The 16,923-nt window shown below is 43.9% G+C and overlaps 1 long non-coding RNA gene across 3 annotated transcripts in view; it reads right to left on the bottom strand.

Moving 5' to 3' along the window:
- Positions 1 to 16,923, bottom strand: part of LOC138453447 (uncharacterized) — a 268,937-nt gene that overhangs the window by 203,051 nt on the left and 48,963 nt on the right. For all 3 annotated transcript variants that reach the window (XR_011260429.1, XR_011260428.1, XR_011260427.1), the window contains exon 2: positions 1,061 to 1,241. This is a non-coding gene — a long non-coding RNA (uncharacterized lncRNA). The remainder of the gene's footprint in view (positions 1 to 1,060; positions 1,242 to 16,923) is intronic.

Here is a 16,923-nt window from a genome sequence, read left to right as displayed (position 1 = left end):
TAGATGCCCAGAAACATATTCCGTGATGCAGTAAGAAATAGCTACACTGACTGCACCCACATGCCGGTCTAGACAGGCAAGTACACTTATCATGATTACTTTATTATGGATGACCTGTACATTTGTCATGCCACAGTAAGAAATGACTAGACTGGCTGTACCAAAATGCTAGTCTAGTTACTTATAATACATATCATGCCTGCTTTATCATGGATGCCCCTTATGTTATAGCGCACCCCCCTTCTGCCCCACCCTCCCGACACATCACCTCTCCCTCGCACTCTCTGTGTCCAATCCCCAAAACAATTACACAGCAGTACCTCCACATCCCTCTTCCTCATCCCAGTACTTACGTATGAGGCAAGGTGTGTCACAGGCAAAAACTGGGACGAGGAAGAGTAGGACTAGGAGTAATGAATATTGTCAGTAAGTACTCTAGGCATTGAACATACGCACACAGATTCACACACCATTCACGTGCACATTTATACAAGCGCCAATCCAGCATTCACTCACACATGCACACCTAGCCACTAATAAATCATTAACTCATTCACACACATTACAAACATACATGTATATACACACACACACACACCCTTGCATGCACGCATGCACACAAATTTACAAAAAGACATTGGGCCTTCATTACGAGTATGGAGGTAGCATTGCTGCTTTTAGCGGCATAGCTAACCCCATACCGGGTACCAGGTCCGGGTTCCTGGAATGGGGAAATACCGGGCCATTCCAACCTTGGAGGGCCCGGTATTTCCCCATTCCAGGAACCAAGACCCGGTACATCCCCATTCCCATTTGAGCCCCCTTAGGGCTCAATGGGAATGGGGAGGATGCTAACAACGGGCCCGTTAATGATGGGCCCATTGTTAGCATCCTGGTCTGCTAGCGGGTCCCACTAAGGACATCTGGTTTTACCAGACGTTCTTAGCGGCACCCGCCAGCATACCTCGTAATGGGGACGTAGAGGGATAACGGGGCCGGCAGCTCTACCGGCGCCATTATCCCTCTACCGTATTCCTCGTAATGAGGCCCATTATCTTACCTTTTCCCAAATCCATTGTTGCTCCAAGGAACTCCTCTGCAGGCCGTCCGCTCTTGCTCCCATTCTCCACGTGCTCAAGGAACTATCTCTGTTTCCTGTCATGCGCAGAGCAGATGAGACCGAGCCTTCCATGTCTTGTGGGGGTTGGGGGTGGTTCTTTTTGAAGTCATTCTGTAGCTACCTGTAAAAGAATTCACACGGTTTCACTGCCCCCAACCTGTTGTAGAACCATTTAAAAAGACCCATTTAAAAAGAAACAAAAGTTACTTTAGAGAGAGGAAAAGTTAACACAATGGGAGTCATTACAAGTTATGAGGTAACCATGCCGCTATCAGCGGCATGGCTTCCCCTTTACTGGGTACCGGGTCCGGGTTCCTTGAATGAGGAATTACCGGGCCATTCCGACCTTGGAGGACCCGGTAATTCCTCATTCAAGGAACCCATCCCCATTCCTATTCGAGCCCCCATAGGGCTCAATGGGAATGGGGAGGGTGCTAACAACGGGCCCGTTGTTAGCACTCTGGTGTGCTCGCGGGACAAGCTAAGGGCTCCTGGTAAAACCAGGCGTCCTTAGCGGGTTCCCGCAAGCAGACTTGTAATGAGGCGGTAAGGGGTGGACGGCTCTGGCACCTTTACTGGTGCCGTTAACCCCTTACCGCCTCACTCGTAATGACCCCCAAAGTTACCTGCAGCACTCCACCGAGGTGGCATTTGCTGCCATGTAAAAGCAAAAGTAAACGGTAAATAAGAGAACATTTCCCTGCATCGGTAGCCAGAAGCATTCACTCACACAGCACTCCAGAAAAACGGTTGAAGTGGTAGGGAAGTCCCCACAGACAGAAAAAGAACCACGAAAACTAGGGAAGCCGGCGAGGGAAAAAAACAAGTTTAGAGGATTCTCAAAGTGGCTCAGGAGGATCTCAAAAATGGGATTCAACCCGAACACATGCATACTGTTGCGCTCCCCACTCTATTTCTCCTTTGTTCATTTGGTTATTACACAAGTAATTGGAGACATCCGGACATGGATGATTGATTCGCATGAAGCCCCATCTTCCAGCTCTATGGCGGTCCTCTTACGTACGTTTTTTTGTATGAATGAATGTGACGCCGCAAGCGCGCCCCATTCATCCATACAAAATACATTGCTGTCGGCACCCCGGGTTTCCAGATTGGAAATCTAGGGTGCTAATAGCAATAACACCCAATGTGGCCTGCCGGATTGGGTGGTAACGGCGTTGGGGCACATCGTTAAGGCCCTTGCTTCACTCAGGCCTATATCTTGGGGCCCTGGCTGTTAACACCCGATGCAGCCCACCGGATCGGGTGTTATTGCTTACATTTTAAACAGTTGCAATATAAAAACATCTAATATACACTACTCTTAAAACTGAAAGACGGGGGCGAATTTTGTACTAAGTAGAATAAAGTCTATTGGTATAAGTAAAGATAAAAGCTAACTTGTTTCTCTTCTTTTCCTTTCCCTTGCTGTGCTAAGTTACTGATCCAAGATTTGAGTGGACCGCTCCTTTCGTATCCTCCCTTCTCTATACCTTGTCCCCCTCTTTGAGCACTATAAGCAACAGCGCTTTTGGTTACCACCTTGCAAAACATAAAAAAAATACATGTACTTTTTTGTATAAACTCCTTGCCAGCTAATGCTGTATCCTCTCCATACAACTGAGACTTTGGGCCTCATTACACGGAATGCGGTAACCATGGCGCTATTAGTATTTTACCGTGTCCGCCTTGGTGGATGGCGGAATTACCGCCCTACCCAAGGTGAGCGGGGGCGGTAATTCCCCATTCACCAAGGCACTTCCCCATTCCCATTTTTGCCCCCACAGGGCTCAATGGGAATGGGGAAGGAGATTATTACGGTACTGCAAATTGCGGTACCGTAATTAGCACCAAGGTCCCTTTGCGGGCCCGTTCCTTAACAGCTGGTAAAACCAGCCGTTGAGGTTGGGTCCCGCAAAGGGACCTCGTAGTAAGGCGGTAAGGGTTTACCGGTAGCGGTGCCCTTACCGGTACCAGTAAACCCTTACCGCATTCCGTGTAATGAGGCCCTTTGAGTACTCAGGAAATCATTATTCCCCTGATGAAGATTGGGTCAACATATAGGATTGCAGCTTGACCCAGCCGAAATTGGTTGAGGTTTTGTAAAGAAAGGAAACGGTTTTAATATTTCGGATAAAAAAATTGTGATTAACATCAGAGAGGTGTTATGAAATTGTTATAAATCTCTAGAATTGCACAGGGATAGGAAGATACCTGAGCGGAGCAAACCTCGGGCATTGTTTGCAGTTGTAGCAGAAGTGAATGGAATGTATTGTTATATCTAAAGATATAACTGGTGGATGTATGAAGGAGGATTATGAGGGTTGATGTGAAAAATTTATTTTTTGGCTAGATATTGATTGGAAAAATATTTGTGCCTCATTACGAGCTTGGTGGTATTTCATCGGTAAATCAATTGCATTACTACCAAACTTGATTATCATTACCGCCACTTGGTCCTCAAGATTTACCGTGGGATTGCAAGTGGTGGTAGGGTGGTGTAAATACCCATTTTCGAGTCCAAAGTACTCCATAAGGATTTTGGTGAAATGACTGCAAGCAGTGATTTCATAGAGGTAAATCTGACAATTTTTGGAGGTAAAGGGGAGGATTTACCACCAGCTTTTTGCTCCTCCACTTTTCAACCTATCTCGGAATTCGGCAATGTGGTAAAAATATTGGTAATTCAGTTACTGCTAAAAAAAAAAGGTAGCAGTAACACCGCTCAAGAATGAGTGATTCTTGAGTTTAGTGCCTGTCAGGTTTTTACATTTTCTGTGTCCTGACTCCTCTGCTTCTGCTCTAGACCGGCTTCTGCCCCCTCCCTTATTTTCAGGTTCCAGTATAATAGATACGTGTGCATCGACTGTGGCTTGCTCCCTTAATTGCCTCCTGTCTCTGCCCTCATTGGGGTGTGCTTTACTGTATTCTTGTGTGCCAACTCAGGCATTCCCCTGGAAATACTGCTGTAGAAGCAACTCCTGGTTCCCATCTCCATGCCTATCCTGACCACTCCTCCCCTCTTGCCGCGGCACGGGCTGCTTTGGATCTACAGACAAATGACCAGGATGAATCACTGCCCTTTTTTGAGGGTTTCTCTGTAGCTTCTACATGTTCTTGGTAAATTCTCTGTACTTGGGTGCCATGCGTGGAGGGTGCAGGGGGTTTCTTTATCATCTTATTAAACTTGAGGCCTGTTTTTTTCTCAGCATGCGAGTTGTTGCTGCAGGATACGAGGTATTTCTTGTGTGGACCTTCGTGTAGGGAAAATGGGAAGGGCTGTTGGACGCTCGAGCCAGGACACTAAAACCTTCTGTCCGCCTGCAGGAAAATTCCAAGTGGCACATGGCACACGTTTAGTCAGCATATCTCCGCCATTCTCAGCCTCGTTTTCATTCCTTGGCAAAGAGGAAGTAAACATAGCATGGACCAATGTTTGTATCTAGCAATTATACAGTCATTAAACAAACACATTTCTTTCAAAGGAGCTTTTAATTCATAAATTGCTATTGATACATTTGATCTGGTGACCCCAGTGTAACATTCGAGGGTTGCATCCACTCCTTTTGAATGGTCACTGTTTGTGGTAGTGGGTTCCTGGCTGTGGTGTCACACAGTTCCTGCATCTCACACTTGTCTGGTAGTAAGAGAGTCCATAAATTCAATGGCAACTCCGGTGGGTCCTCAAAGTTTAGTCACTGTGGGTTAAAAGTAGGAATCTTCTGTTGAACACCTGAAGCTTGTGTCATTGTGTCGGCTATATGGAGCAGAACTACCCTGATGCCAGTAAGAAGGTGTGCTGAGTAACATTAATGATGGCGCAACCTTGATGTATTTCACTCTTTGAAGCTTGTTGCTCACCATGGTGCTTCGGTCAAGTAGTCCTCCATCCAAGACTTCCATCACCAACCGACTGTGCTGGTGGCTTTCTGCCAGTCGTACCCATCTGTGCCCCATTTCAGTTGTTCTGGCTGGGATGGCGATTTGTCTGAAATTCAGGGTGGTCTGGCAGGTGGCTTTCTGGATTGCATGTCTTTCTTGAGATAGGCTTACAGGTGCACCAGGTTCATGCTCATACTGGATATTCCGGCCCATGAACGTGCCAGAATAAAGTACATTACAGAAGAGACACAGGTTGCCTTGCTGCTTTGGCTGGCAGTTCTTTCTTTCACTTTCACCTGTTACAGCGTCACTGCGCTCTTTTGGTCTTCTCAGGAACTGCTGTGCGCAATATGGCTTGATATATTGTGCGGCAACTGTTTTTCTTTAATGGGCCAGTTGTAGCAGCTGGTTGATGCAGGGGACACATGCGGAAGGATTCTCTATTTGTTCCAGACAGGTGTTTCCGAATGTCACTAAGGTATTTGAAACGGAGTCTGTGTTGTAACATGCTCCTTCTAGCATATCCAAGACATCTTCTGCGGTCAGGTCCGATTGTGTGGTGTTTATGGATTGTATAACTTGAAAAGCTGCTTCTCTTTAGCTCCCCGCAATACATCTTCCCTCCACTCTAAAGCCTTCCCATTTTTAAGGCGTTGAGTTTGCTTGATCACCTCACACCTGATATTCATCCTCCCCTTTTGGATCTGGCAGATCATCTTAGAATGGTCGTAGTCTGGCAAAGGCACTTGGCTCAGTAGGGCTGGAGATCGCTTCTTGTATCAGTTGCCAGAAAGCATTTGCCACTGCATTTAGTATTGCATCTTGATTGATTGGCAGAGGTTGGGACTCCACTCGCAGGCATCAATTGCAGTGGCTTACATAAATAGTTATTCCGGGCATTCCTCCGTTGATTTCATTTGGTCGTATGTCGTTTTTTGCCGTGGTAAATTTACGCTTTTGCTTTTTAAGAATCCAGTTTCCACTGCAGTCGTTTGCGTGGAATTAAAAAAAATACATATATATAGATATTCAATGAAAAAACCTTGTTAAAGGGACGTTATGGTGACAAGTTAAACCGAAAAAACCCTGAAATTCGCCAGTCATGGTAAGCTAAGCAACCATAACTCGCGCCACCACCGTGCACTGCTAAGAATAACACCCATGACATCAAAGATGACATCACAAATATGATTGATGACATCACTGATGACATCACATGTGCATTCAATTTTCATAGGAAGCCCCTACAAGGGGTTGTGAATGTAATGTTGGCAAAAAAGTGTCAGGGGTCACCTGGAGATGTGTTATGAACTACATACTTGATTATGCAATGTATTGCTCCAAAGAACATTCCATTGCAGTGTTGTTTCTAGAACAGGAAACTACTCATACAGAACTATTGGCTGCAGCATACACTATAGAGATGTAATATTTCTAATTTTCCCATGTTGGATAGTAAAACAGTGAATACTTCTGTATCACACTTTTGCATACTGTGAAACATATACTAAGTAGGTAATAATGCATCACTTACTACATGCTTGTACTACTACACACAAAACATTAAGGGACCACAATGTACACAAATATGGGGCTTATACAGAGAGAGTAAAGTAAGGAAACAAGTGGCAGTATCATGAGCCACTGTATATAACCAACATGATTATCTTTACGCATAGAAATGATTGCTGTGTTTCAGGCCTGCTTTTTCTCCTATGTATGTGCATCATAAGATGTGATTGAATTCTAAGGAAAGTACTGTAAGAGCATGTACGAATAGCAATGTCTACAAATGTAATACCTTTTGAAGTTTAAGTTTTTGACTATCAGTGAATAAACTCACCTGGCCTAGATATGTCAGTGAACACAAAAAGAAGGGGCTAGACATGTGATGTTATCAGTTATGTCATCAATCATATTTGTGGTGTCATCTTTGATGTCATGGGTGTTATTCTTAGCAGTGCACGGTGGTGGCGTGAGTTATGGCTGCTTAGCTTACCATAACTGGCGAATTTCAGGGGGTTTTCGGTTTTACTTGTAACCATAACGTCCATTTAACAAAGTTTTTTCACTGAATTTGATAGGTTTTTACTAGCGCAACTTAACCATAATGTCCCGTTAACAAAGTATTTTTCATTGAATTTCATAGGTTTTTATTAGTGCAACTTAACCATAACGTCCCCTTAACAAAGTTTTTTCATTGACTTTCATAGGTTTTTATTAGTGCAACTTAACCATAACGTCTACGAACATCTAACTTCATTGCAAACCTTCCGGAAAGTGCCACATGACCAAATGCTGGCGCGCGGCATGATGACGTGTCCGAGAACCCGTACGCACATCACGATAAGATCCGTGCTTCGCGGACAGTTCGGAACTGCATTTTCTACTGATCTAGGAACTTTCAACTTCAAAATTTCCCTTGCACAGCTCCAACACCTATTCCTACTTATCCATTAACAATCTAGTACACAGTACATACTTTTAGCAAAACTGCTATTTATCTTAAAATGGAATCAGCTAATGCCATCCCTCCTCCCCAAAAGACACCACCACTGCTGTAATCAAGGAGCACGAGAAACACTGCCCCCTACCTTAGAAATAACACATGCCCAACATTTTCCCCTGTCCACTTGACCCTCATATTAGTGTTTGGTGCCTCTTCCGTCATTTCCCTCCCCACGTTTCGTTCTAAGCTCTCCTGCCAAAAAAAGAAATGCATCCAAAAACAATAAAAGAAATGTTCCTTTAGAAACCACCTTTTACAGTTAAAAAATAGAACTAAAAAAAAAACTTATAGACTCCATCTACTTTATATTTCTCAGTAACGTACATAGACTCAATAAGATTTTCCAAAATTCCCATTTGCATTTTGTGTTATGCTAATGGCAATATTGCAGCGTTTATCCTCCGTTCCAGGGATGGAACGGTGGATACCGGCCTGGCAGCCAAAGTTATCAGCCTAAGCGAAGCGATAGTGGATAGAGAGGTCTCTGGACCATTATCCACCCATTCCAGCCCCTGTAATGGGGGATGAAGGCCATTAGCACCCTAGGTTCCCAAAGCGGCAACCCAGGGTGCTGGATTTTTGTCCATCATGGAAAGGGAAGGCGGGGTTCCATACAGGGCCCCTCTTCGCTTTCCATGGCAGCCTGCAAAAGGCAAAAAGAGAACTCTATGACCATATTACCACAAGCACATTTTTCTTCCTTTTCAAATCTATCCCAATTTCGAAAAACTTTACCACAAAGCCAGTCCCAGGTGGACATAGCCACTTTAACCCATGTTTTGTCCCTTGTGGTCATGGCCAGTAGCCACATTGTCCGGATCATGACCTTATTCCATGACCCGGACAATCTGGCCACTGCCCATGGCTGCAGGCTACACCTCAGTCACCAAAGGTATTTCTCTATTTGTATCTACATTATGACACTTGTCAAAAAATAAAACACAGGCACATTTGCAAAACCATGCTTTCATGTCCTTCTCAATGCTCCTTACACGAGTTTGCTGGAAATCCACCCATGTATTATTTTTTCAAAAGTGTCAAATGATGCACATACAATCGTCATATAACCTAGCCCCACTTGACAAAATCCATTCAAACATTACGAAAACATTTATATCTAGATCTATAATCTTGTTGCAAACCTATGTGTAGATTTGTCAAATGGCACCACACTTATAAGCCTTTACAATATTTTGGGACCCCCCCTCTAATTCTGCCCCCTCTGGACAAAATCCCACTGAACTTCGCAAAAACATTTGTATTTAGATCTATTATCAGTTTGCCAAATTAAGTGTATATTCGTCTAATGGCACCTCATTTATAAGCCTTTACATTGTTTTGGAACCCACCTCTAATTTTGCCCCCTCTCAACAAAATCCCACCAAACTTCAGAAAAACATTTATATCGATTTGTATTATCAATTTGCTAAATTAAGTGTATATTCATCAAATGGCACCTCATTTATAAGCCTTTACATTATTTTGGGACCCCCCCTCTAATTTTGCCCTCTCATGACAGAATCCCACCAAACGTTGCATGTTCGCTCAGAATCAGCTCAGAAATATACATGCAGAATTTCATGCAGTTCCATTAAGTGGCGCCAAAGTTATAAGCCATCCAAGAACTGCATTTCACCAACCCTGTAATGCTGAGGTGTCTGCAAACTTTTCTGGACTGTTCGCAAACATCCGAACTGTTTGCGGCCTTTTGCGGTAAAAACCACCCTTTTTTTGCTTCTTGCAGCCATATTCCATCCCATCCTCATCACCCCTCACCTCCCCAGAGATTATTTGATAAATTTGACAAGTGCAATGTTGTGTTTTTTAATATGTCCGCGGACACCGACCAATGTTCCAAAGATGGCAGGTGTTTCCAGAAATCTGACTCACCTCACGCTTCACGCCAACCAATCAGCGAACACGTCGGGTGTCCGCAGACATGACGCAAGTCAATTAGCCAATCGGTGTCCTGTCCGCGGAGCGAACAGGGAAGTGTGTCCGCGAAGCAGACATAGATATCACAATTTTTTTTGCTTTACGTTTTGGTCATTTAAAAAAAAACTACTGGACGGATTTACACCAAATTAACAAAAACACGCTTTCGAGAGAGAATCCGTCCAGCGGTTTGGGCTGTAGACATGAGCAAAGTTTTTTCCCATTATGTCTAAGGGAAAAAAATAAATTTTGGGACCCTCCCTATAACTTTGCCCCTCCTGGACCAAACCTCACCAAACTTTGCAAAAATATTCAGAGTGGGCCATATACTTTTTATGCAAGGTTTGGTGAGGATTCGTCTAGGGGGAGCAAAGTTATAAGCCGCCCAAAAAGTGCTCTTCCTATGGAATTAGCAACTTAACCATAACTACAGGGCCACTACTGTGGCCATGTAATATATATATATATATATATATATATATATATATATATATATATATATATATATATGTGTGTGTTGCGTGTTTGGGGTAGTGGATAAGGGGTAGTGGATAAGGGGGTGGTGGGTGGCAGGGTGGGGTGGTGGGGTAGATGGGGGTGGGTAAAGTGTCCGTAGGGATAACACGTGGAACCCTTTTGGTAAAAATCAGTGTTCTGAAAGTGCTGGCCTCCATAAGAGAGCACTTGGCCTCTTATGGAGACCAGTCCTCAAGTCTCCCAAAGGCTTAACTGGATCTACGAGTGGTATTTTGTAATCTGGTGGGCAATGTTAAAGGAACACCCTGCACCAAAAACACCTATCAGGGTGTATGCTTTCTGCTCTGGACCAGTGCAAGATATTCGATTTTCAATTGTGGCTGTATAATGAGGAAGAGTTTATCAAACAATTCTATCTATTTAGCTATCTATCTATCTAATCCGGGTTTCTGGTGACATATTAGCCCTGAGGTGTACAGTGATTTGACACGCCTGTAGTTTGTACACTTCACCCGCTCTGGGGGCAGAATGCGACAATTCCGTGTGGGATGGTTTTTCCAAGGGGGCCTTCCCAAACACTGTGCTGACCGAGGGGTTACAGCCCGGCAGCTTGGCTGGGTAGCTTGACGTAATGCGGTGTGAGTATGAGTGTTATACCCCCCAGTGGTAGTCTGCAGCTACCTTTGTGAAAGGGGAAGTTGGTCCGATCAAATCGAAGATTTATTCAACCCATGTGAATGCGCCCGTTCTCATGTGACCTACATGATATATTTGAATATTTATTGACTAAAAGTGAATGCGCACTTTCCCATGTGACTTACAATATATTTTAATTTTTTTTTTTTACCAAAGGTTAGTGTACACTTTCCCATGTGACTTACATGGTATAGTTGAATATTTATTTACTAAAAGTGAATGCGCACGTTCTCATGTGACCTGCATGATATATTTGAATATTTATTTATTAAAGGTGAATACGCACTTTCCCATGTGACTTACATGATATATTTCAATATTTATTTACTAAAGGTGAATGTGCACATTCCCATGTGACTTACATGAAATATTTTTATATCTATTTACTAAGGTGAATGTTCACTTTCCCATGTGACTTACAGGATATATTTGAATATTTATTTACCAAAGGTTAATGCACACTTTCCCTGGTGACCACTCTGGTGTATATGAAGATGTATTCAACCAAGGTGAATGTGCACTTTCCCATGTGGCTTATATGATATATTTAAATATTTATTTACCAAAGGTGAATGTGCACTTTTTCTCAGGTGACTTCAGTGTTAAATATGTGTATATTTAGTTAAACAAGGTGAAAACTTGCCACCCATTATAAAAAAGACATTGCAGCAGCAAAATCCACTTCTTATAACACTAGAATCTCCAATGCCAAATCCGAATCGAAAGAGCTATTTGCCATATTTAAGGAACTAGCCACACCAAACACTAGCCCCCATGATATCGTAAAAGATGAATCATGGTGTTCGAGCATCCAGGCAACTATGCTCAATACAATTGAACTTTTACAGACTAAAATCAAATCCCACCTTGCGGCTCTGCCCAAACTTGATCTACTCACCCCCCCATCAGCTAACCCTCAGGTCACGCATGGAAAAACACTTTTCACCTTCAGAGATGTGTCTGAACCAGAAATACTAGCCATCCTGACAAGCATAAAACCATCTAACTGTAAAGGTGATGTCTGCCTGGCCAAGCTCATCAAAGAATGCGCAGACAGACTAACACCTCTTCCTGACAGCATTTATTAATGCCTCTTTCGTTTCCAGCACTGTCCCTTCATGCCGGAACGAGGCCTGGGCTCTACCCTTGCTGAAGAAACCATCCTTAGACCCGGGTTTGCAAAACAACTACAGACCCATCACCACCATTCCCTTTTTGCAAATAATCCTGGACAAAGCTGCAGCCAATCAATTCCAACTCTTCCTACAATCTAAGAACATTGTAGGTAAGAGGCAATCAGGTTTCCCCCTGGGTCACGGGACAGAAACTGCACTACTAGACCTAAAGAACCACCAAGGTGAAATAATGGATGAAGGGAAGCCTGCTCTTGTCCTCCTTTCTTCACCTGTCTGCAGCGTTTGATCTGGTGGACCACTCGACACTCTGCAGACAACTCATCAACTCAGCCCAATTCTCCCAAGAAGCTACGGCCTGGATTACCTCATTCCTTGAAGGGAGAGCCATGAAGGTATTCTCAGAGCAAGCCTGCACAGCTCCTACCACCATACACTGCGGAGTCCCACAGGGCTCCTGTAATTCTCCTACACTGTATAATCTCTTTACCCTACCACTCTTCAACGATCTGGACAACCTCGGCATAGCATGCACAAACTATGCCGATGATACCCAAGTTCTCCTTCCCCTAACTGGCTAATATGAAACAGACGCAGAATCACTTTGCAAAATCGACACCACCATCCAAGCTTGGATGGCAGCCAATGGATTATGCCTCAATGGGGATAAAACTGAGCACCTTTTAGTAGGCTCCAAGGAAATTCTCAACAAACTTGACAAACAATACAATTCCTTTATCATTGATGACTCCCAAATTCCTGTCTCAGCAGCAGTCAAAACCCTTGGGGTTTACATTGACTCCACGCTCTTAATGACATGCCAAGTCAGCGCCATTGCGTCCTCAGCCTCCTTCACAACTAAACTAATAAATGCGGTCAAACCATACGTATCTGAGACAAATTGCCTCTCCATAGCTACAGCCATCGTTGGAGCCAAATTAGACTACTGTAACGTCTTATTTGCTGGCACCTCTTCCAAAAACTTGAACCGCCTTCAACTCATCCAAAATAATGCGCTAAGGGCTGCTCTTAGCATTCCCAAAGGAGAGCACATTGCCAGTGCCAGACAAAAATCTCATTGGCTTCCAGTCAAAGAAAGGATACTATTCAAAACCATGTCCATAGCCCATAAATGCCTCTCACTCACATCCCCCCCCATATCTGGCAGAAAGAATTACCAGAGTAACATCCTCCAGACCTATCAGGACTCACCACTCCAACCAGCTTAAAGCCCCACCATCAAAAGAGCCAAAGCCGGAAGTACTTGCTTCACGTTCCTCGCCCTCAAGCACTAGAACGCCTTCCTGGCTACCCTGCAAAACGAAACATCTTATCTAGAATTCCACAAATTGCTCAAAACCAAGCTTTTCAACTAGCTCACCTAGTACTCTCAGCCCACTCACCTTGCATCCTTGAGGAGGTCCCTGGCCGCCTCTATTGCGTTGTGTTATTACCTCTAGCTGTCTGCCTGTAGGGCGGAACTATCTCTTTTTGCCACCAATTTGTCCGTGAATTGCTCACCTGTCTGGCAAAAGGTTCAATGTATGGGTATCTGAAAGGCACAGGGAACCCCACTCTCTAGATTATGGTATTAGCATAACAGTTCATCTCGGAAAGAAAATCCAGAGGCTACAATTTGAAAATGCTGTATCAAGGGTTTTATTATACCTGATACATGTATTACTGTATGAGTTCAATCACAATTTAATCTGCACTCAGGCAATTTTTTATTTACCATAGCAGGACTAAATTTAAAAATACCATAATTCCATAAAAATCATACTATTAAATTATTCAAGCATTCATCCACATCCATACAGCATACATCATTCCACTCATACGAAACATCAATAGGTACAAGATAAAAACCTATAGCAAATATATAACAATTCATCAATAAATCAATTATTATACAAAAAGTTTTTTCTGCAAAACAAAGTGCATAACCACAATGGGTTTTGTAGGTGGTCAACAATTGGGATAGGCCAAGAAAGAGATCTTCACAAGCGGTCTTATCCTGAATTTCTCTACCGGTTTCGATGTATTAACGTTGTGTGTGTTACGTCTTCAAGGCTTGCCAACGTTTCAGCAGTGAAGGAAGATGGGAGGGGGTGCAAACGTTGGAGGGTGCGCCAGACGCCACCTTTCCTAAATTTAGGCGGGTCCAGGACCCTTAACCTACCCACGTAATATTTAACTATGATGCCTAGGGATGCTTTGTTTGCACTAGGAATTCTAAGTACCGTAGGTTTGTGATAACGGAGGATGGATCGGAGCAGTGTCAGAAGTGGGTGCAGGGAAGCGACTTCACAGGAATTAATTTAAGTTGTTGGGGAGGTGAGGGAACAGGGGCAGATACAGGGGTGTGCCTATTTTCAACATCATAACTGCTTCAATAGTATTGTAAGAAGCTATTGTCCACCTCTGCCATTCTCTGTTAAATGCCATTTGCTGCTCTATGCAGTAGAATGCACTACAGACAATTTGCTATGTTTTGGATATCCAGACAGAGTGATACATTCTGCCCTGTGTGACGATAGACCAACAGATCAAACAAGAGCCACAAATATTGTTCAACAACTTTATCCACAACCAACAGGAATGATGCATGGGGGGCACAGATGGGGTCTAGGGTTCCCAACTAAATAGCAAGAGGGGTAACTATTCTAATGATGCCAGGAGGGGTTTACTCAACTGGGCTACGGGCATATCTTCGGGATGTCCTAATCTTATGCTCCGTCTTACGGATAGCGTACCCGCTACCCAGCACGCTCCTTGGCACAAAACTCCTTCTCAGGGATATTACACCCAGCTCACTTCTTGAGTTTGCCTTATTCCATGTACTTATTCCCCGTTGCTTTAGGGTTCAGGTCTTTCCGCAGAGTGCCATTCTGGGCCACTGATGACATCATTTACACACTCCCATCAGCAAGTATCCCCTCCCCCCCTTGCTTAGGAACACATTTGGACAAATACATCATCCCCCTCTAGCTGTGGGTCACCCTCCCTTGCAAAGTATACCTTCAACACACTCCTACCGCAAATATGTCTTAACTCTGGGTTGGGGTTTTTGTCAGACTGTGATATCAGCCATACATCAACCACCAGGGTCAGCATCTGCTCAAGTTGCTCTTTCTCTGTCTCCTGCCAGGGTCTGAGATATAAACGTTGGTAGGCTTTCAGTGTGTTTCTCTTCCTCTAGACAAGATCTTTGCCATTGTCTGAGTTATAGCCCTTAGCAGGCAATTAGGACCGGGTGCTTCTACCTGTTAGTTAATGCAGGGTGATCTCAGAATAGGTCAAAGTGTGCAGTGCTTGCGGCACATTAACTTTGAAACATGAAGAGCCTGATATAACTTCTCAAGCAAAGCTGGAAGTGCGCACTTTGTTGCAGATTTTGCTCTCAAGTGGAAGTAAATCATATTTTTTCATGTAAAGTTAAAACGACTTCATGAATAAATACATTTTATTTTGGGTACACACAGTATTTGAAAGTTGAAATTCTTTGTATCTGGGTGAATTCACAGTGACTAATGCCTAATTAATTTGCAACTTTCTGTGCTGACTTTCAACACAATACTGGACCGTACTATTCAAGCCTTGCTTTCTTTGCCAGTATATTTATAGCCAGCACAGATTATGAATCCAAGATAAAAATGCTGACTGAGAATATGTGTATGTTGAGGGTAAATGCATAACACCCAACTGTCCATTTTTTATGTCGGTCTTCTAATGATAAAACATAAAACATTAAATTTACAGTGAAAAGTATTAAGCGAACTGGCCATTTTGGAAGGTCATACTAGCAATTTGATGATGGAAAAAAGGTCTAACCATCCAAATCGATGTGCCTGTAAAAAAGGGCCAGAGCAACTAATCATCCACTGGTGGTGCTAGTAAACATGGAGGATGCTGATGGCACTTTGCCTACAGTGCACTTGTGCTCCAATGAGCCACATATACTTCAGCCAATCTGCACTGCCCTGTTGTCTTAGACCTTGTTGTCTGGCTGTCCGCTTCCACCTGATTGGCTAGTGGACATACTGGGCAACTTGGGAGTGTAGGCTTTCTGAAACATGCAGTAGTTGTGCCTGGTGCAGGCCAGCAACAGCTGTACGTACCACCCCCTCTTACTCACCTGGCCCTTCTAACCCCACACAAGTACGTCTTATGAGCTATTAATGAGACAGAGTGCGGAAAACAAACAAGCACACACATTGCACCCCCACTGTCTGCCCCACTACCCAGCCAGACCATGGTCACTGCTAAGAGCTGCTGATTGGGTTAGAAGGTGATATGAAAGATGAGCTCTCCATATGTAATGGGAGCTAGCAGGCTACATGGATCTAGAGTTCATGCTGTACCTGTTCTTTGCAAGTCAAACTTACTGCCTATGCCGAGCAAGTTGACTGTTGAGGAAGCTTTCCCTGGCTCTGGCCATGCTGCGACTGAACTTTAGGAGCAAAACCAGCACTAGTCTTGCACATGCTGTACCATCGATGCTGTTTGGGCCGTACATGTAGCATTTAAGTGAAGTGTGCACAGCCTCTTGCAATCAGTTGATCTGCCAGTGCTGTTCTTGTGCATCTGTGGGTGGGAAATGTCCACTGGCCCTGCAATGCTTTGCCATTGGCTGTTTGCATGTGACTTGAACTGACCCTTCCCATGTTTCTGAGGGAAGCTTGACTCGCCTTACCCATGCTGTACCCCTTTGTTAGGGATACATGTAATAGACTTGTTTATGCTGTACTTCTACCCACTTGTGAGGTAAACATGCACTGGCCTGTCCACCCTATACATGTGCTTATTTGTGAGGGACGCTTGCATTAGCTTGTTTGTGAGGCAACTTCCACTTGACCATGCTGAATTGTTTGTGAGAGAAGTTTACTCTTTCATTAATGCTGCATCTGTTTGAGGTGGAATCATTCACTAGCCCTGCACATGCTGTATGTATACTTGGTTGTTAGAGAAGCTTATAGTGACCCTTCACATGCTGTACCTGTTTGTGGAAAGCGTCCATTGGCCCTAATCATGTAGTTACTCATGGATTTTCTGGAAAGCTTGCAACAGCCTGGTGTTTGTTGTACCTGTTTGATGAAAAGTCTGTTCCAGTGCCTGGTCTTTTTCGGGGGAAGCATGTGCTGGTCTTCTGCATATAGGACCATCATGAT

This window comes from Ambystoma mexicanum, chromosome 4p (genome assembly GCF_040938575.1).
Source record: "Ambystoma mexicanum isolate Mex_15411 chromosome 4p, UKY_AmexF1_1, whole genome shotgun sequence".
NCBI classification, from domain to species: Eukaryota; Metazoa; Chordata; class Amphibia; order Caudata; family Ambystomatidae; genus Ambystoma; species Ambystoma mexicanum.
Note: the sequence above shows the minus strand (reverse complement) of the source record. Positions and strands in the feature narration are given on the sequence as shown.